Below are 22,053 nucleotides of genomic sequence, written 5' to 3' on the forward strand. Positions count from 1 at the left end.
CAACTAAGCCATGAAATACAAATACACATTTCAATAGGCTGCATCCGTTGGAACATCATAAGAAAATAAATTTATGCATGAATTCCCAACTTATGTGAATTTGTTATAATGTTTGCATACATTTTGCAAATGAAACATACACTATGCTACACGTTGTATGAGAATTTGTTTTTTCTTCTGTCTTTTGTCTTCTCCGTACGCTACCACTACTGTGTGCGGGTGGCTGGAGCTTTGTCACGCTGCAAAAGTTCAGCTTTTTTCTCCAACCAGCTTTCCCTTTTGCTGTACACAGCGGGAAAAATAAACTTGCTTGCTTGACTTATTGATAGATCGATTGATTGACATATTGGTGGTATATTTCAGGGTGGCATATGATATTGTAACATAGTGTTGTCGGTAAAGAAAGCAGAGAAGCTCAATGACGAAACTAGCATTTTATTGGGCGAACCTGTGCCTTCAATAACAGATTTTACCCAATGAACTGCGATAGCGAAGAAAACGGGTGGCGATCGCCAAAAACCTGATATGTCGGTCAAGCGTGTCGACTTTTATACATGAGTCATGGAAGGTTCCAAAATCATCACTGTTGCGCGCATGTCTTCCCAAAAGTTCTACGGAATTCGCGTCGCATATCCAATCAGATTACACAAGATTCGGTGACAACAGACACCAGATAAAACCATCGATAACATTTGAGGAACTTCAGATACTCGCAGGTGAGTCCTGCTCTGAGCGATAACATTTATCATTCGTTACCCTGTGAGAGGCGGTCACACGAAAAAGATCAACTACACTTGTCATTGCCCCCTTCTCAGAAAGCATCGTCAGGATGATACAAACACAACAGGAGAGCGAGAAGCAACAGCACACTGATTAAATAAAAGAAAACAAAAATGAAACGAAGTCCAAAGTAACACAATAGAGAAGGAAAGTCCAAAGTTCAGCTATACGAAGTGCCAAATTTCCTTAGCGCTGTACCAGTGGTTTAAGTAACAAAACATGGGCTATTTCAGGGCGTAGGTGATAGTGAATGCCGCCTGGCACTGCCTCATAGTCAAGGGCGCCAATGCGGCGGATAATTTTGTAGGGTACGAAATAGCGGCTTAAAAACTTCTCACTATGTCCTCGTCGGCGTATCGGGGTCCAAATCGAAACACGGTCGCCAGCCGCATATTGAACGTATTCTCGTCAAAGTTTCTAGTGCAGGCTATTGCTCCTCTGCTGAGTCTTGATGCGCAGGCGGAGGAGTAGTCGGGCTTCTTTGGCGAGCTGGAAGTTGGCGGCTACATCTAGAACCTCTTCGTCGGTGACATGCGGCAGCACGGCGCCGAAAGTTGTCGTCGAGTACCTGCCGTAAACCAGCATTAACGGCGGGATCTGTGTTGTTTCTTGCGCCGTCTTGTAAGCGAAGGTTACGTACGGCAGCACTGCATCCCACGTCTTTTCCTTGATGCCGACGTACAGTGATAGCATGTCTGCCGGGGTCTTGTTCAAGAGCTCCATAAGACCATTCGCATGTGCGTGGTAGGCAGTTGTCCTCCTGCGCCTTGTCTAGCTGTATTGCAGAATGGATTGGGTTAGCTCTGGTGTAAAGGCCGCTCCTCTGTCCGCGATAAGGACTTCTGGGGCACCATGTCGCAGCAGCATATTCTCGACAAACTTCGCCACTTTGGCTACGCTACCTTCCAGCAGAGCTTTCTTTACATCAAAGCTGGTGAAGTAGTCTGCCGTCTCGACGATTCGCTTATTTCCGGATTTTGACGTCGCAAAGGGCCCTACAATTTCCCCCCGATCTGCTGAAATGGTCGGCAAGGGGGCTCGATCAGCGGTAGTAATGCGGTGGTGTCCTGTGTCGTTGACAATCTCGGCTTGTCTTGACAGCCAATAACACCTTTCCTGTATCCTTCATAGTGCTCAGGAAAATCCGAGGTGCCCAGCGGTCCGATCGTCATGTAGGGCGTGCAGTACTTTGACAAGAAGAACGTAGTTGGCGTAGACTGGTGAGAAGTTATTTACGAGTATGTTGTTTTGAAGAAAGGGGACGCCAAAGACTTGAAAAATTATAGGCCGATCAGCTTACTGTGCATTGTCTACAAAGCATTTACTAAGGTAATCGCAAATACAATCAGAAACACATTAGACTTCTGTCAACCAAAGCACCAGGCAGGATTCCGTAAATGCTACTCAACAATAGACCATATTCGCACTATCAATGAGGTGATAGAGAAATGTGCGGAATATAGCCAACCCTTATATATACCTTTCATTGATTACGAGAAATCCTTTAATTCAGTCGAAACCTCAGCACTCATGGAGGCATTACGGAATCAGAATGTAGAGAGCCGTATGTAAAAATATTGAAAGATATCTATAGCGGCTCCACATCCACCGTAGTCCTCCATAAAAAGCAACAAAATCCCAATAAAGAAAGGCGTCAGGCAGGGAGATACCATGTCGCCAATACTATTCACGGCGAGTTTACAGGAGGTATTCATAAACCTGGATTGGGAAGCATTGTGGATAAGAGTTAATGGAGAATACCTTAGTAACTTGCGATTCGCTGATGATATTGCCTTGCTTAGTAACTCAGGGTACCAATTGCAATGCATGCTCACTGACCTGGAGAGGCAAAGCACAACGGTGAGTCTAAAAATTAATCTGAAGAAAACTAAAGTAATGTTCAACAGTCTCGGAAGAAAACAGCAGTTTACGATAGGCAGCGAGGCACTGGAAGTGGTAAGGGAATACATCTACTTAGGACAGGTAGTGACCGCGGATCCGGACCACGAGAAAATAACCAGAAGAATAAGAATGGGCTGGGGTGCATTTGGCAGGTATTTTCAGATAATTAACATCAGGTTGCCAATATCCCAGAAGATAAAGTCTATAACAGCTGTGTCTTACCAGTACTCACGCACAGGGCAGAAACCTGGAGGCTTACGAAATTCTACTTAAATTGAGGACGACGCAACGAGCTATGGGAAGAAGAATGATGGGTGTAACGCTAAGGGATAAGAAAAGAGCAGATTGGGTGAGGGAACAAACGTGAGTTAACGACATCTTAGTTGAAATCAAGAAAAAGAAATAGGCATCGGCAGGACATGTAGTGAGGAGAGGAAATAACCTATGGTCATTAAGGGTTGCGATCTGGATTTCAAGGGAAGGGAAGCGTAGCAGGGGACGGCAGAAAGTTAGGTGGGCGGATGAGATTAAGAAGTTTGCAGGGACGGCATGGCCACAATTAGTACATGACCGGGGTTGTTGGAGAAGTATGGGAGAGGCCTTTGCCCTGCAGTGGCCGTAACCAGGCTGATGATGATGATGATAATGATAGGCACTCGTCATCAGATTGTTTTCGTCCGCACTTGTAGACTACTGTGACGTCATATTCTTTCAATCTGCCGCTCCACCGCACCAGGTGTCCTGAAGGGTCTCTTAAGTTTGCTTGCCAAAACAACGCGTAAAGGTCGCTGACCTCTTTGAACGGCCTGCCACGTAGGAAATTGGCGACGACACTCACGGCATCGTGACACTGGTGACGAGTACCCACGGGTCGTCCCATGCCGCCGCGAGCGGCGAAACACGACCCCCCGTTGCTGCCGTCATGCCACTGTACGGAAGGCTTGACCCGTTCGGGGGTGATGGGTCCGCTTGGCCAGTTTACGAGAAAGAAGTCCACGTGTCCTTCCGGGCAAACGACACACCCGAGGCCAAACAGCGAGACATTTTCCTGGCCAGGTGCGGGACCCGCGTCTACAGTCTCCTGCTCGACCTTCTCAAGCCAGCCACGCCGCATGTTAAGACTCTGGGTGAGCTGCTCGCCATGCTGCGTTCTCACTTCAAGCCAGCACCGTCCACAATATAGGAGCGTTTCCGCTTCAACGACCGGAGAGGCCGGAAAGGAGAGACCCTCAAGTAGTTCGTTGCCGCACTACGAGGGTTAGCGAGTGCCTGCGTTTTGGGGGACCAGCTGCACTCGCTGCTCCGAGACCGTTTCGTCGGTGGCGGCGACAACAGTGCCATGCAGACGCGACTCCTAGAGCTTCCCGACCCCTCGCTGGACGACGCCGTGAAGGCAGCGCTGGCAATGGAAGCTGCCGCGAAGGACGCCGGCGAGATTGCCCGTGTGTCTGGCTCACCGTCGGCGGAAGCGGCGGTAAACAAGTTTGCGACAAAGGCCACCGAACCGAAACATGCCTCTTTGCCTATAGTTGCATTATATTCTAACCATGACGCACACTAGCAATCGAAATCATGCAAATTAGCCACCTGTGTGCGCCAGGTGTACCGGACACATCATACGGCATTCCTAAGCAAATTTTTGTCGCTTTCCGCCTCATATTGAACACGGCTCCTCTGTGGAAATGAAAATGTCAATCATAAAATTTTTTGAAGTCGTTGCTTCGTTTCATTTCCCCATTTTCCCTCCCGATTCGATTGCATCAAGCCAGACCAGAAATCCCGTACCTTATTTTATAACACTCCCTCTGAGCAGCACCAACACCACCTGCGCAATGGAACTAGGTGGTCAGTATAGAAATTATATTGACTACTTACTAGCAGCTAACATATGAACAAGCTGTAATTATTGTGAAACAATCTATGATGTGGATTCTGGGCGCCTTATCAACCACTAATAGAAGAAGTACGTATTCGAGTGCAAAAAAGCAGCTCTACCTACTCGTTGATTGTACCTACCTTGATTGTATACATTGTGAATATAATCTGGCTCTCAGGAATGAATTTAATGATTTGGATCTTGTTAACCTTGTACTAGCCCAGCGCTGGAACGATATAAAAGAATGTTGCCAAGGAAGCGGAAGTATACATTTTAGAAAGGAAAAAAAGAAGGAAAACTTCGTTGCTCTCAGGGAAAGCAGCTAGCAGAGCACAACAAACGTGGGTGGCTAAAGTAAAGGGTGACGCTGCATATCCAAGAACATAAATTGCCAAGTGTCAAAAATAAACAAGCATCTAGAACGAGGAATGGTTAATAGCACATTGTAAACAAGTCGAGGAAGGTAATTCGAAAGGAAGAAGAGACCTCTTCAACAAAGTTAACAAAGTTACATGTGTATTTCAACCTAAATATAATGCAGTCATTAACAAGCAAGGTAAGTATCTGACAATGTTGAAAAATATAACGAAAAAATGAAAGCGATACAGAGAAAATTTGCTTTTAGAAAAATAGTTGGAGGAAGAGTATTGCGTAGATATTCAATATGAGGTAGAACCAACAGTTTTAGAGGACTAAACCTAATCTGCTTGGTAGCGATTATCCAAAGAGAAAGCAAGCTGTCCAGATACCATCCAACTTGATATTGTTGAGCAGACTGACGCATAATCTACAGAAGTCTTCACATATTTATGTTAAGAAATTTTGTGCACAGGAGATTGACCATTAGGTTGGAAGAGATGCAAGACAATGTTCAGATTGCAGAGCAATTGCCTTATTTTCTTCAATTAGATAAAGTAGTCCTCGAAATATAAGAGAGAAAGGTACAGCCATATATGGAAAGAGAGATTGCAATAGCACAAGTTATTAAAAAAAAGTTCACAGCAAGCAGTGTCCTGGATCAACATCGCGAACATGAGTTACAGATGAGAACTTTAAAAGAATACCGATACTTTTGTACTTCTGTTTGATCCACTACAGCAAAGCACTTGATCTAGTTGACCGCTCCAAGCTCGTTGTTTCTCTTAGGAAAATAGAAATTCTTCAACGGAACATAACTTCACTAAGGAACCTTCACACGAGACAAAAATCGCTTTTTAATATTAATGTTGCAAGCGCAAACTGCTCTGAGGTCCGAAAAGTTGTCAGGCAATGTTTTATTCTGTCTCTAAGTTTATTGAATTTATACGCAAAACACCTGTACACAAAGACTGATCTGAAAGAGAGTGATGTAGGATGGAAAATTTCAGGAACTAAGCCAACCAATTTACGATATGCCGACTACGCTACTATATCAGCAGGAAGTGCAAATGGCTTAAATATTTTCACCCTTAAGGTGAAAAAAAGCGAAAACGCTGCACTTTCTTTAAACTTTATCAGGACTAAAGTTATGCAAATAAGTAAAGAACAGCCGACTCAAAGAAACAATTAAATATGTTTTCCCGACCACTATCTTTATAGGATCGCGAATGGAAAAGAATGGCAGCTCTATAAAAAAAAAGATCGCGAATAATATTACTAGGAAAGACAGAAGTCCATGCAATTTTAAAGATTACAAAAGATAGATATGTTAGAAATAAAAAAAATATGTCCTGTTAACGGTACAGGTTTCCCGGTAGTGATGTGTGGGTATGAATCATGCACGTTACCAAAATATCGAAGAAACTTGTCTCTTTCAGCTTCGCCGCTGCTGTGGAGTGACGAAAATTTTATGGTCTGGCCGAACGAGCCAAGCTCGGTCACAAGTGAGATTGCACCTACATCGCTCTAAAATGAAAAAATCACGAAACTAAAAAAATATTTTTGGTCATGTCACGTGAGTATGACATGAAGAAGAAGGCAAGCGGGTTCAGTTAAGCGCAAATAATGACAGCTAAACTGGAAGACAAGTGAAAAGGCCACAGCACGAGATGGAATACTTTAGCACACAGGAAAGCGTCTCAGTGAGCTTAGAGAACTTGTGTTAAGCGGATCTAAATGGCATTCATATATTCGCGGAGTCACCAAGAATCGACTTCGAATCGACGGGGAATCACAACATGTATATGCACCTGCTTACAATGAAGTCTTTGTTGAAGACAGTGTCTGTGTTTCTCCAATTGATTGTTCTCGTTGTAAATACTGTTATGCAATGTGAAGTATCTCAATATTGTTTTTCTCGCGGAAACCATGTTATCACTGTGTAGGAAAACATCGGTAGAATATCGAATTTATACAAAAAGAGGTGAACTGCTCCAGTAGATGACTTAAGTGTCCTACGAAGGATGACTAGCTTATGGGTATGGTAACTGTAACGTGATCAAGGCGCTTGTTCTACCCGAGGTCGCTTGTTATGCAAAGTGCAAATTATTTATACACTGTCACTTCGACAAAAACGTGCTCTTGATGTTGTACTGATTGAACTTACGAGTTCCCTTAGGAGTAATTTTTATTTTACACTATCTTGTAAGGTTTAGGAACTTTCCCATTTTTCACCATGCAATGACCGTCTTCAAACACGTTTTCAGAGCTGTCGACTGGTTACATTATTAAGTTCACTGCATAGGACACAGCCATCGACCTATAGCTTAATTTTAGCAGGGACCTCATCAGCGATATCTTTATGTTTATATGAACAGTAGCCCAAGCTCAGAGCCCTGTACGACAGCCGATTAAACTAAACGTTTACCCGAAGCGCAATGCTGGAAAAAAAAGAACGTGTGCTCACTCAGCAACGTCTGCTGAAATTCACACAATTATTTTCTAATGCCTCACATTGCAGTTTATTTCTGCACTAGTTTTATTTGTGAAACTTTATCCAAGACTTATCGAAATCCTAAAATATTTCGTGCCTTTTATTATGTATATTTACCCGTTTCGCATAGAAGTGAATTGTCTCTGCGAATTTAGTGGTTGGTTTGAGAAACAGGCGCAAAATAACTGTTGTTGTGTGGCAATAACTTTGTGCCCTTGAAGAAGTTTCGACATATGCTTAGATGTTATATGTTCCAGCAATTTACAAGCAGTCACAAGTATTTAAATTGGATGGTAGTTTCTACCGTAGTGTTTCGTCCAACATTAGTGCGGTAAGTTGAACCGCCCCACTTTCCTATGTTCTGGAACTTTGCGTTATTGCAATCACTGTTTGAAATGGATGTGGAAGTATATTGACATTATTTCTGCGTCTCTTTAATATTGGTAAGGTAAGTTTTCAGAACAATTCCTTTTGAAATTGTATGCAGCTACCAAATAGTAACCTTCAAACACATGTTCATATAAGCGACATGACTACAAGCAGCATGACAGATGCCGTCAAACAAAGCAGGATGCTGTTGCAGTTGTAACAACAAAAAGAAAGATAATAGAAAGGAGCACGAACAGCTAGCTTGCTTCTACATGGCAATCTCCTTTGACGTCACCCCCTTTTCCTTGTCTGTACACTTGCGCGTCGACTGTTACGTCATGGGTCGTGCGTGGTTGCCCGACTATTTAAGGATGTATTTAGTTTGAAGTAGTTCCTAATGACGACCTCACTACGATGAACCCACCCTGTCTTTTTTCCACTAGGCGACAGCCTCTCTGCTATGCCCTCCCTCACTCTAGCCATGATCAGGGTTCAAAATTACCGGTGGACCATCACAGGGAGGGGATCTATTTCCCACGAGCCACTCCTGCATAAGCTTGGCCCCTAGACTTCAAAACTAGCACGTAAAGTTCCTGCCTTCATCCGTGGTGTGCAGCAATATAACAAGTAAATTACCGGCGGAACCCATCTCAGGTCATATATAACTGCACGACTGGGTAGACACCGCCGTTCAAATGAACTCTTTGGCGCCGACATGAAACGCTGGGTATGAGCCGCTCGGTCGGTGCTAGTCTTCAGTGAACCTACTTGCTGCCAACTTGGGCCACTCAGTATGTGTGAGTAAGTATTTGACGCTCTTCAATGTATGTATTTGACGCCAACTTGGGTAACTACGTATGTTCGCATCAAAGAGGTTCACTGAAGCCCAGCAAGTGCAAAGCGGCCCTACTCAGTGCTCAAAGTCGGCTTCAAAGTTTGTTCGAACAGCGGTAGCTACCCGGTTCCGCATCTTACGCTGACGTCGTCGCGCCGGCGTCATGTCGTGTCATGATGGCGTCAAAGAGTTTCGTTGAAGAGCTGCACGCGTGCACACATTGTCTCATACCTAGGCAGCCAAGTTGGGCTGCGGTTGATTTAGGATCCTGTTACATCAACGCAGCAGCCCAATAGCACTAACTATTCGACCACGGACTAACCACTGACTCAGGTAGCTTGAAAAGCGAAAAAGAAAAATAGAGATACCAAGATACTATTATAAATAGGTAACCCTCGCAAAGAGCGCGTCGTTTTTACCTTCTTATTGCCCGTATCTTGTTTTGTGCTATTATGAACCTCAGAATGAATCGAATCCTAAGCAACTGGCCCAACTTGCCGTCTTGACGAAGTAACCGAAGATTGCTAAAGCATCAAAAAAACTACGATGGGGCGCAGCGTCATATAGCTAAAGCCATAGAACATCGGCACAGTACGTATTAAGGTCGCTGTAGGTAATAGTGCCTTGCACCGCCGCACTTATCCGGCTGAGTACGTTCTACCGAAAAGACAAAAGATAACGCAACAAAGCGCAGCTGACGCATCCGCGTGTTGCAACAACGACTATACATGTCTACGCTAGAATTAAGGGCCAAATGTGCAAAATAAACTGGGAACAAATGGTGAGGAGACTGGTTGGTCATGCAACTAAACAAGAGCGCGTCAACTAAAACCTTCTGGGAACTAATCATATTGGTTAGTGTCCGCCGATGACAGGGCTACATCTTGGTTTTATTTTTGGAGGTACTTAACAATATCTAAATAAAAGGATTGCGGCAGAACCAATCTTACGGTAATTCTCGGAAGTAATGCGCTGGTAGTGAATCAATACTGTGACACAAGGCATTGGTACCGTCGAATCGAGTTACGTATAAAGCGCGTACTTAAGCGGGACTTCTCTTTCGCGCTTCCCTAAGAACACTCGGCGCCATCTAACGCCGCCGCCGTGAAGCTTGCTTGTGCGCTGCGAAATACACGACACGGTGGTGCGTACGGACGCTGAGAAATGCTTCATTCGGAAACATGCTCCTCTCCCGCGAATATTATATTAGACGAGTTGCGCCATCTAGTGGCACTGGCAATAAGTCCGCGCGCGGTCTCTTACACGAGCAGCGTCGCGAGCCGGTGCGTGCGAACGCTGCGAGTTGTTCCCGCGATTGCTACATATACAGTGGCACATAGTAAGTGACCCCAGATGACGACAAGTTTATTGAAGAGTGGCACATACATTTATGGCGTGGCTCGCTAAAGCGTTGAAGTGACAGGCGTTCATGAAAAGCAGCAGATACCTAGTTGTGGCGCAGGCTCCTAATGCGTCGGGTGCTGTCCTTGAGGAACCCCTGTTTTGTTGGTTAGAGTCTGTGCAGCATGGGAGCAATTCGCCGTCATTGTGAGCGATATATTTCCAATTGTACACACTGATTTGTACAAGCGGGCATCAAAGACTTTCACTGAACAGCAGCACGCACCTACTGACACATACTCAGCGATCTCAGTTTGTATCAAAGAGGGTATCAAAATGAGGACCAGCACAGATGGATTGCCATGTACCAGTGCTCCCAGGCACTGTAATGTGGTTTCATTGAACAGCGGTACCTGCCCAGTCCCGCATCATACAGTGACCCATGTCGGCGTCAAAAAGGTTTGTGAAAGAGCTCGCGAAAGAGGAAACCGAAACTACCTCTGGTTTACCTCCCTGCCTTTCTTTGCATCTATTCTCACTCTCTAAAGTGTTAGCACGCAAGCACAGACATTTGTTGTACGCTAGCAATGTATTCTTTTCTTCTTACGCAAAGACACTACTTCATATGTGATGTGGGGTATAGTTGCTTCTTTGCTGAAGGCATGAACGAGTGGGCAGCGTGAACGCTTCGCCTGTTTGAAATATCCATGCATGAGAACAGGCGTTCGCGCCCCCAACGTAACGTACTCATATTGTGATGTAGGCAAGATGCAGGCCAATAATATATAGGCAAAATATTTACAAAGAATGCGACAGATAGAGAATATGTCTGATTCGGACCACTTTCAACCTATCTCATCGTCGTCTTCATCACTCAGCCAATCCTTGCGTTCATCCATATATCATTCGATCCGTGACATCACCCTCCGGCGGTGGATGCACCGTCCTGACGCTTCTTACGAAGGTGAAGAACTAGAAAGCCAATATGGCTTCAGCTGGGAAACGTGAACAACATCAGTTGGTAACGAGGAGGTGGAAAATGGAGGGCCCATAAGTATACCCTGGTAATTTACGTCATCGAGTTGACGCAGCACCTTGTAGGGCCCGGTGTAACGTGGGAGCAACTTCTCTGACAAGGCAAAGCGGCGGCGTGGCGACCATTGTAGGACCAGAGAGCGAGGCGTGAGGTGCACACTTGTATGTTGGCTGTCATAACGGTACACTCGGACGTCTTCCGAAGCACACAGTTGATCGTGGGCAGGTTGACGAGCTGCGCGGGCTCGACCAACGACGTTACTGGCGTATTCAGCAGGCTTAATGGTAACGTTGTATCCCAGTCACTGTGATCAGGTGAGATATACATAGCCAGAATCTCAGCGTTCGGTTCAGGCGCTCGGTCAGTCCATTCGACTGTGATGAAAAGCCCAAAGCCCATGCACCCAAAGTATTTGGGTGTATGTACGCGAGACAACGAGATGACCGGCAGTTGGTACGTCATGAAGGTGATGAAGAACGCTGCAGCGTAGATAGCGAGGTAGGACAAGCAGAAACTCTGGAGCATCTGACGTGAGACTACGATGATACAGAACGTTGTCGTGTAGCTCAAACAGGCGTACAGAATGGTCTGGTGATGTAGCGGTTAGACAGCCAATGAGCCGTAAAGACGAGTCTCGTGGCTGTACGAAGGGGATATCATCCGAATCAAGGGGGGATAGTACGCAGGAGTCAGAGTCAATGAGGTCGGGAGAATCGACTGGGTGATGTGACAAGCAATCTGCGTCTTGGTGCAATTAACCGGATTTGTCATGCACAACAAACGAGTATTCTTGGCACCGTAGTTCCCAGCAACCGAGACGTCCAGTTGGATCCTTGAGCGACGAAATCCAGCAGAAGCATTATGGTCTGTCATCACAGAAAAAATTCGGCCAAACAAATAACGTCTCAATTTGGCCACAGCCCACACTAAAACCACGATCTTGTGTTCAGTGATGCAAAAGTTCCGTTCGGACGTTGAAAGAAGGCGGCTGGCATGCGCGATGACACGATCCTTGCCGTGCCTGTTTATGACAACGGTTCGCAGGCAACGGTGCGAAGTTCTGTAGCGGATGACGGGTCGAAATGAACAAGTATTGGAGGTGCAGCCAGACGACGGATGATGGCAGAGAGCAAAGCTGCTTGTTCACGTCTCCACATGAAAGGAACGTCTTTGATCGAGAGGTCAGTGAAAGAACAGGCGATATCCGCGAAGTTTCGGGCAAAGCGACGCAAGTAGGAACATAATCCTACGAAACTCAGGGCGTCTTTGCCTGAGCACGGGAGGGGAAATTCTTACCCTGCTAGCACTTTGTCGGGGTCCGGTTGAACACCGGCAACACTGACAAGGTGACCGACCATAGTTAACTGGCGCCGCCCCAAACGGCACTCGGCAGAGTTCAGCTGAAGATTGGCTCGACTGAAGACGGCAAGAACGGCCGATAAAGAGTTGAAGTGGCTGTCGAACATCAGCGAATAGACAATCACATAGTCTAAATAGCATAAATTGATGGACCACTTATTTCCCCGCATAAGACAGTCCATCATACGTTCGAAAGTTGCTGAGGCATTACGCAGACCAAATGGCATGACCTTGAATTGGTACAGGCCATCGGTATTAATAAATGAAGTTTTTTTCGCAGTTCATAGGGTCGACTGAAATCTGCCAATAGCAGGACCGAAGGTCTGCGGGCGAAAAATATTGGGTTCTGTGAAAGCACTCGAGCACGCCATCGATGAGAGGCAAAGTTTAGACGTCTTTATTGGTTACTTTGTTCAAACTTCAATAATCAATGCAGAAACTCCAGCTGCCCTCCTTCATTTTCACGAGAACGACAGAGGAGACGCACGGGCTAAACGAACGTTCGATTATGTCTTTTGTAATCATTTTGTCGACCCCTTTCTGGAGTTTTCCTTATATGCGCGGGCAAGGCTAAAAGGAACGACGGGCGGCGAGTCTGCGGTGAGCGAGATGACGAGCGACGGCTTGGAGGCGTGCGTGACTGGTGACCAGGCGGTGACGCGGATCGACTATTTATTCTTGTAGGATCATTGGCATTGCGGTATTATGACTGGGTTGAAGGGGGGCCCGGTTGCTGTCCAGACGGAGGTACGGAGTAGACGGCTTTCGAGGCAGCGAGGACCATCCGGTGCCGCAGTAACGGGCGACGTAGCCGATACGGTTGACAAGTAAAGCATATCGGTAGCTCGTCAGGGGTTCTCCACAAAGCAGGATCACGGGAACACGCCGCGAATCTCTGTTCTCGATAGTATGAGGGCGGTCGCCATAAAGTTTGTGTTGGGCTTGCCACGGTGCACACATAGTGGATACCCATCTTGAGAGCTGCTGCCGGACAATGGCTTGGACGAATAAAGCAGTAATCGAGCTCGTCACCGACGTGAACTGGGGCAGGGGTCATGGCCTCATGTTCGCAGAGAATAAACCATGTCAGCTGGCCGGGTGGAACTGACGGCTGTGCTGCCTCGTTGTCTAAGCAAGAGGACGTTGCTACCATGTTGGGCAGACGGGTAAATGCATGGCCAATGCGCCGGCTTTTAGCCTGCTGAAATAATTAAGCGCCACCGCTCTTTGTAACCGCGTCGACTGTAGATAAATTGTTGCACATTAAAAGGATGAAGCCATTGTCCGCGATCCCTTTCAAGATATGCCCAACCTTGTCGTCCTCCGGCATCTCGGTATCGGCCTTTAGACATATCGATGAGTTGTTTTCAATGTACGCGAGGTCTTTTCACGTGATGCGATCATCTTTTTATTTCTAGTTGATCTTGTGGCCAACGGGCTTCCCAAGCAAGTCTCGTAGTTTTTCTTTGCGGGTGTCCGAGCTCTAAAACTCCACTTCGTGCTTATCGAACCATAGTTTTGCAGTGCCTTTGAGGTAGAAAATAATATTTTACGACATCAGGATAGGGTCCCATCGGTTGTTAGCATTCACGCGTTCGTACTAAGCCAACAAGTCTTCAACGTCCGCTTCACCGGAACCGCAGAAAGTGCCCGGATCCCGGGGTTGCACAAGCACGACGGTTGAAGTGGCGGGCACTGATGCTTGCGCCGCGCTTTCCCCTATTGCAGACAGATATCCAACAAGACAGTTTCTGCCGAGTTCCGTTCCAAGACGTGACGGGCCCATCACTTCCACTAAATTGTAATGGAGGCGAGACGCTGGCAAAATATATAGTTACAAAATATTTACAAAGAAAGCTAGGGCAAGAGAAGATGTCTGATCCAGCCAACGTGCAAGCGGCCTCATCGTTGTCTTCATCTCTCTGCCAAACCTCGCGTTCATCCATGTATCGTTCGGTCTCCAACAATATTTTTGAATTTCCCCTTCGTATTCTTTGAAAAAGAAAGCTATATTAGGTGTGACCGACATAACTTTAATACTTTTCTGATATTAAGTCCTGAATATGCAGGAAGTATTGGTTGGTTAACAAGCTACTGGAACGCGAACACCACACAGGGACAACCAATAACCTCCTCCGGGTCGTTCGAGCTGTGAATTATAAGATTTCAAACTTTTAAGCAACATGTTCACATTTGCGTGCTGAAACGCTATATACCAAAATATTACCAGTGGCTTTAAATTACATCTAATATACCACAGATTAATTTCTACGACGTGATAAAAGCAACATTCTCTTCTCACCTGTATTTTCCCTTGTATATTCCGTGCTCTGGCGCTCAAGAAGTAAAATACATGTGCAAGAATACGTGCCTAAATTTAGAAATATCTGCTTCGAGCTTCTACGTCAACACAGCTATGTGTTTTCAGTTAACGTTTGTGCCGTTTCTTTCCACAATGAACACATTGACTACTGTAGATTCGCATTGCTTAGAAAAAAATGCCACTCAACCCCACAGGCGCCATCACGAGAACAATAGACCATTGTATTCGTTCAACCAAAAGTAAAAAAAAATGGCTTTGCAGTTCATGCAGTATAGCTGGTATGACCTTTTTTTTGCTACAGGAGTGCCTTCTACGTAAAATAAAGGTTACTTTAGGCTGATGATGATCAGGATTTATTGGCATCCCTCTTGAATTAGGGCGGCGACAAATGGTCAGCTAACCTGTTAAGGTTAATAAGGTATGTTGAACAAGCTTTTAATTCTGTCATTTTTATATACATGTCGTTAATTTTCATTGGCCTCCTCGAAGCTTTTCTATATAGATTGTACCGCTACCTGCACTCCTAGCTGATCATGTAGACTCAAAATTTCCCTGTTTTTTCCTTCACCAATATTCTAAACATATGTTGCTTGTCTCGACTGCTGACTCTAAACGGACAGACGGACGGCTGGGCGGATGAATGAATGCATGGACGAATGGAAGGACGGACGGACGGATGGATGGATCGATGGATGGATGGGTGGATGCTATGAGTTTCACCTCTGAGCCGGTGTAGTTGATAGCGCAACCAAGCTCTTGTTCTTGTTTTGCCTAATGGATTACATATCTATTTTTAATTAAAAAATAAATATACACAAGGAGCTGCCAGTATCAAGCTTTGGGGACAACTGCTCGTAACTTTGTTTTTGTGCCCTTCCGTGGTTTGTGGTACCCATACTTTACGGCTACGAATTTTCAATCGCCTTTTAGTATTTTGTATTGCGGAAATGTTTACTTTCTTCCTGCTATCTTTGAACCAAAAGCCTTCAAGAAGGCTAGTGGGAAATTAACCGCCAGATGGGCGTATACGTTCACATTCTAATAAAACATGTTCTGTCGTTTCCCTAGCCTTACCGCATCAAGTCTATGCTTCATCTTCCTTTGTGAACCCCTCGTGTACCTCGTGGCATCCTGATTTCACTTTGAAGCTTAAAGCGCTTCCCTTTGAGTTACCAATAAATATTTATTTCCTCATTTAAAGTTTACCTCTTAGGTAGTTACTCATAGCAGGTTTTTTTTCCTATTGCTGCCACCCACAAAATTGCGTTAGCCTTTGTGCCTTTGCGTTTGAGGTTCCTTGTTCTCATTTGTTTACGATACCAGTCGAATAGTTATTGGCAAGCTTAGGAGTTCTTTTCCTCGATGGTCAATCAGTATCCTTTCTGTACAAATGCTTGAACACTCTCTAAACCCATTCAGCTGCTTTCTTTATACTCAGCCTTTCGTCTGAATTCGTTTCACTTTGACCTTCCCTCATTTTAACAGTTGTCCTGCCCATATCTGCATGTTAGCTTGATATCTAGTATTTTCGTGAACGCCACCTTTGAGGCGTCGCATAGACCTACGGTTGCCTTGGGGTCCCGATGATACCCCTGATTTTAAGCTAACAACCGCATTTCCAAATGAAATGATGGAACTACTACACCTTTCCACGTAACCTGTGCAAAGCGTACCTACTGTTTCCCCTTAGCGCTCCGTGTTTCTCTCTGCCTGCATTTTTTTTCGATTTGTATTGTTGTCCTTGTTCTCTGTTAAAATATAGATATTACAGCGACGTTGTACACATATACTGTCCAAGGTAATTTTCGTGTTGCGGTAAGCAAAAGACACGACCAAAATACGTGTGCCTATACCGGAGATAATGCAATGTCGGCCTGATTCGCAGAGGATTTGAAGCAGACGTTAAGCACTCCCCATACATGGGCCGATCCCGAAGATAGTGCAATACCGGGCCGACCCGCGGCGTAGGTGGAGCAAGCGTTAGCAATCCCCATACGTGGGTTGATCCCGAAGATAGTGCAATGCCGGGCCGACCCGCGGAGGAGGTGAAGCATGCTGCAGTGTGTTCAATGGGGCGGGTTTGTTCACCTTTAGAATAAAAACAGGAACAGCGCAACACAGGAGTTTACCCGCTCAACACTCTTCACTCGCTCGTCCTGTGTTGCGCTGCTCCTGTTTTTATTGTGGAGTTTGTTACGTATTCGACGGCTAGACGCCGAGGGCGGCAGGACGACCGGCCCAAGGAACAGACGAGCCACGCAGCGCCAGGAAGACAATGACGTTTATTCGTTCGGCGACGCGCTTTTTGAGCGCTAAGCAGCCAATCAGGGAGTGGCAAAAGAAAGGAAGATAACGCGGCAAGCAGGGCAATCTTCTCTGCAGATTACAACGTAGAATGCTACCAGCACCGCGAATGTTACTGTACAGTACCGCGATGAGTACTGTTCCCGCAGAATGGAAACTTCAGAAGTGCAAAGAAAACCGTCGGGAGCATTCAAAAAGTTTCAGAAAGGAGCGAGACAAAGCAACCAAGGAAAATCCGACAAAGTTCCCGCCCAAGTGCATGCGGTCAACTCGAGTGAACCAAAAGGTTCCAAGTTTGAAGAAAAGCGATGGTTAGTCTGTCACAAATGCCAACAACCAGGCCATATCGCAGTAGGGTGCCGACAAGCAACTGTGTCCGTTAACTTGCTAACTGAGGAGAGCGATTTACTCTTGCCTTACAACTATGACATGACGGTGAGTGGCGTCAGTTGCAAGGTTCCACGTGACACACGAGCTACATTTGATATCGTCCACGCGTCGTTTGTTAAGCCCGAAGACTTTACCGGATCGTGTGTATGGGTGCGTCAGGCACTAGAGCCCGACACGAAGTGCTTGCCGGTAGCCAAAGTTGAAATGTCGGGCGCCTTCGGCAAACTTCAAACTGAAGTCGCTGTTCCACACAAGCTGCCACAAAAAATGCCTTATATTTTTTTCTAACTGATCAATGAGGGACTTGCAAAACGCTGGAATGCAACTACATGCGAACCCTGTAATGGTCGTCACAAGGTCCCACAGAAGAGCGCAAACTACTAACGCTACTCGTGCCGCCGACATTCCAGAGCAAAGTGATTCGTCACAAGCTGCCGCAACGAGCGAAGCCATTCCAGCCACACCATCCGTTGATAACTCCCCGGTCGCTTCCGCGCCCGGAGCCGAAACGATAAGCCCAGCCAGTGATAGCTTTCAACTTCTGGCAAAAGTAGACAAAAGCGTTCGTAAAACGGATCAAGCGAACGACGAGTCACGGCAAACGTGCTGGGAAAGGTCAAGACGGAACCAAAAGGGACCACTATCATTCACTGTAAAAGACGGCCTCTTGTACCGAACATTCAAGAACAAGAAAAGCTGCTCTTTCGAACAGCTGGTAGTTCCCCAGAAATATCGTGGTGCACTACTCGTTCTGGTTCTTATCAATAGCTGGGCTGGCCATTTAGGAATAAATAAAGCTAAGAGCAGCCTATTAAACGACTACTACTGGCCGATGTGCTTCAAGGAATGTGAGCATTGAGTACGTTCTCGCAACGTTTGCCAAAGGACCGGACGGCCAAACGAAAATTTCAAGGCGCCTTTGATCCGATGCCTTTGATTGGCGAACCTTTTCACAGATTGGTAGTCGACATCGTTGGTCCATTACCAGTAACATCGGTGGGCAACAAATACTTGCTAACACTCATTTTCCCTGCCACGAAGTTCCTGGAAGCAGTGGTGTTACCGGAATGAAGCTCCAGAGCTGTAGTCAACGCGCTACTTGGCGGCTTTGCCAGAATCGGGTTTCCCAGTGAAATCAATCCAATGCGACCAAGGTTCTGTGTTTACAAGCGCGCTTACCACGGCATTCTTGCAGAAATGTGGCATATCCATTCACCGCAGCTCTGTCTACCACCCGCAAAGCAATTCAGTTGAAAAACTTCACTCGGTAATGAAGCGCATTCTGCGTTCGCTCTGCTTCGAGAAGGGCACTGACTGGGCCGCAGCTGTTCCCGCAATGCTCTTTGCTCTGCGCTCAGTCACTCACGAAGCAAGAATATTCGCCCCGGCAGAACATGTTTACGGTCGAGCGCTTCGCTCCCCGCTCACCTTGCTAAAAGATAAGTGGGAAGACAAATTCGTAGACAAATCCGTTGTCGAGTACATGCTGACCTTGATGAAACGCCTTCGTGAATCGCAAGAATTGGCGCAGATAACCATGGCAGAAGCGCAGCTACGCGCGAAGGTGTATTACGACAGATCTGTACGCACTCGAGCCTTCAAGGAAGGCGACAAAGTGCTAATTTTGAAGTCATCGAAGGCAAACAAACTGGAAGTAGCATGGGATGGCCCGGTCACAGTTAAGCAAAAGCTTTCAGACACCAATTACCTGGTAACGACGCCCGGTAAACGCAACGATGTGACAATCTACCACTGCAATCTAATGAAGCCATTTATCGAACGTATGGAGACGCTGAGCATCATCCTAAACGAACCAGAGGAAATAAATGTTCCAGTCCCTCAAGTACCGACCCCTTGCTCTTCCCCGTCAACAGAAGAAATACTCGAATCTGTCAATAAATAAGCTTCTTTAACAATTGAACAAAGAAAGGAGTTAAAAGCGCTTGCACACAACTTCAGCGATTTGTTCAGCCCCTATCCCGGTAGGACAAACCTTGTGGAACACGACATTGAGTTGACATCTGACGAACCCCTTCCGTACAAGGATGCACAGATTTTCGCCCCGTCATGAGAAGCTGTAGAACGATTCCGTCCAGAACATGTTGACACTGGGTCTAATTGTGCCAGGGGAAAGCGAATACGTGTCACCAATGGTTATCGTAGAAAGTCCTGGCAAGGTACTCAGACCCTGTATTGACTATCGTAAGCGCAATGCGATAACAAAAATGAAGACGTTTGCCATTCCTAATGTTGAAGCCTTGATCGAGAAAGTTTCCGCGGCACAGTATATTTATACGTTAAATATGGCACGCGGCTTGTGGCAAGTGCCACTGACGGAGAACGCCAGTAAGCTCGCCGCTTTCATGACTCCGATAGGCACATATCGCCCTCTGGTGCTCACTTTTGACCTCAAGAATGCACCGTTCGTATTTTCAAAACTAATGAATCAAGTGCTCACAGTCACCGAATCTTTCGCTGCGCTCTACCTCGATGACATCACTGTTTTCTCGAGTACTTGGAAACAGCATTTGGACCATCTGCAGCAGATATTCCTTCGAATCCGCGAAGCAGGCTTGACTCTCAAACTGAGCAAATGCTGTCTTGCAAACACTGAAGTCCACTATTGGGGCACGTTGTTGGCCAAGGGAAACGACGCCCTTCCGAATTAAAAGTTGAGGCCATCACTAGCTTTCATTTGCCAAAATCAAAGATTAACTTGCGTTCCTTTTTGGTTTTAGCTGACTATTACAGAAGCTACCTTTCACACTTCGCACATATCGCTTGTCCTCTTACAGATGCTCTGCGCAAGAAGAGCCTACTATTGTGCGTTGGAATGCGGTGCGCAAGGACGCATTTGCTGCGATATTAAAGATTCTTGTCAGCGCACCGGTTCTCGCGGCCCCAGATTACTCTCTCCCTTAGGTCAGTGTGACGCCAGCGACCACGGAATGGGCGTTGTTTTAAGTCAGGTGAGCGAAAAAGGCGAGGAGCACCCTGTTGTCTACGCAAGTCGAAAGCTAACGTCACGCGAGCAAGCCCAACAGAAAAAGAATGCGCTTGCTTAGTGTGGGCTCTCGAAAAGCTCTCATGTTACATGAAAGGTTCTTCGTTTATTTTTGAAACCGATCATTCGCCCTTAGTGTGTTTAAACCAAATGTCAAACAAAAATGGTCGCTTGTTGAGCTGGAGTCTAGCGCTTCAACAGTTCGATTTTCTAGTGCGGCACAAGAAAGGCAAACGCCATGCCAATGCTGACTGCCTTAGCCGCATTCCCTAGTCTCATTTTTCTTTATTTTTTTCTCGTGTGCATGCCAGTAAATGCAAGTCTTTTTCATTCTCGTGTTCAGTTTTCGCGTGTCCTGCTCCCAGTGAATTCGACTGCCAGGCTTTCCTAAACTTGGGCGCGAGGTTACTTCTGACGTTGTTACTGCGTTTCTTCCGCTCTTCCAAATGCCCCTTCAGATCCTATCTTGTGGTCTTGTGGGTGGTCTTGCCGGCTGACGGATGAACCCTACGCCAGAAGTCTGCGGCCCGCTCTCTGTCGCTACGTGCTCGGCAGCCTTCCGGCACTATTAGCACTGGCGAGCAGTGCTAATTATGAGCGTTACCTCCACCTGGACGTGTCAACCTCTCTCCACGGGCCTGTTCTTCGAGCCTGAAGACGCCTTTGCGTTTGAGGTTCCTTGTTCTCATTTGTTTACGGTCTGCACCAGAGATTAATCACTTAGAAGTAACGTCCGTGTCATCGTCGTTGCGTGTTCGATTTTCTGTGCGTCTTCGTCAATTATGTCTTTCACCAGTGCAAAAACACCCGCGTACTTAGATTTAGGTAGAAGTTGAAGATTCCCAGGTTGTCGAAATTAATCCATAGGACCCCACAACCGCGTGCCTCATAACCACAGCGTATTTTGGGGAGGTAAATCCGTAATTTAAATTAAATTTTCCGAAGTCCGAGAACGGCAGTTTAAATCCCCGACGCAGCGATCGCATTTCACAGGGGAATAAATGGAAAAATGCCCGTCTGCCTTGCACTCGGTGCACGTTACAGCACGTCGGGTGGTCTAAATGAATCAGGAGCCCCCTCCTACGGGGTGCGTCATAATCGCATTATGTATTCGGTGCGTAAAAGCCCAAAAGTTAAAATAACTAAATGATTAGTGGACTCTCGTTTTCTATTCATTTTCATGCGTTATACTATTGACATTGCGCTGAACATTGTGAAGTGAAGAAAACACCTGTTTTATATTACTGAAAGTACAGCATCGCACGGGTATTGGCAAAGTGTAAAGTGTGGGGTCGATTTTGGCCTTTCCGATATGCCCATGGCTGAAGGTACTACGTCCAACGTATCACGTCGGAATTTTCACAGATATATTAGAGTAATTTGAAACTTTCTTAACGCTATGCTCTTGGCCGTCATTCTTCGCACATTGCGGTAGATAGGTAGGAAGGTTCCTGCCTGACCTTGCTTTGTGGAAAATAAACATAAGCGATTCCGTTCTGTGAAGGTGGATGACCTGCGAACCTTTTTAGCACATAGGGAATGCTCAATTTTGAACAAAGGTGTGAACTCATTTATTCTCTTGACGGCTTTTCATCTTGACAAAAGGTGCGCACACACATTTATTGACTCGATCGGTGGGTCATAATTTTATGGTCGTGAGGGTGGTGATGATGTCGCATGATA

At 46.1% G+C, this 22,053-nt stretch overlaps 1 protein-coding gene across 1 annotated transcript in view; it reads right to left on the reverse strand.

Annotated features, from left to right (window-relative positions):
- LOC142591291 (uncharacterized) overlaps positions 1-14,809 on the reverse strand; it is a 250,753-nt gene extending 235,944 nt beyond the window's left edge. The window contains exon 1 of the mRNA XM_075703620.1: positions 14,652-14,809. The gene's annotated coding sequence lies outside the window, so the exon portion shown is untranslated. The remainder of the gene's footprint in view (positions 1-14,651) is intronic.
- Between the last annotated feature and the right edge of the window lie 7,244 nt (positions 14,810-22,053).

This window comes from Dermacentor variabilis, chromosome 8, assembly GCF_050947875.1.
Source record: "Dermacentor variabilis isolate Ectoservices chromosome 8, ASM5094787v1, whole genome shotgun sequence".
In the NCBI taxonomy this organism is placed as follows: Eukaryota; Metazoa; Arthropoda; class Arachnida; order Ixodida; family Ixodidae; genus Dermacentor; species Dermacentor variabilis.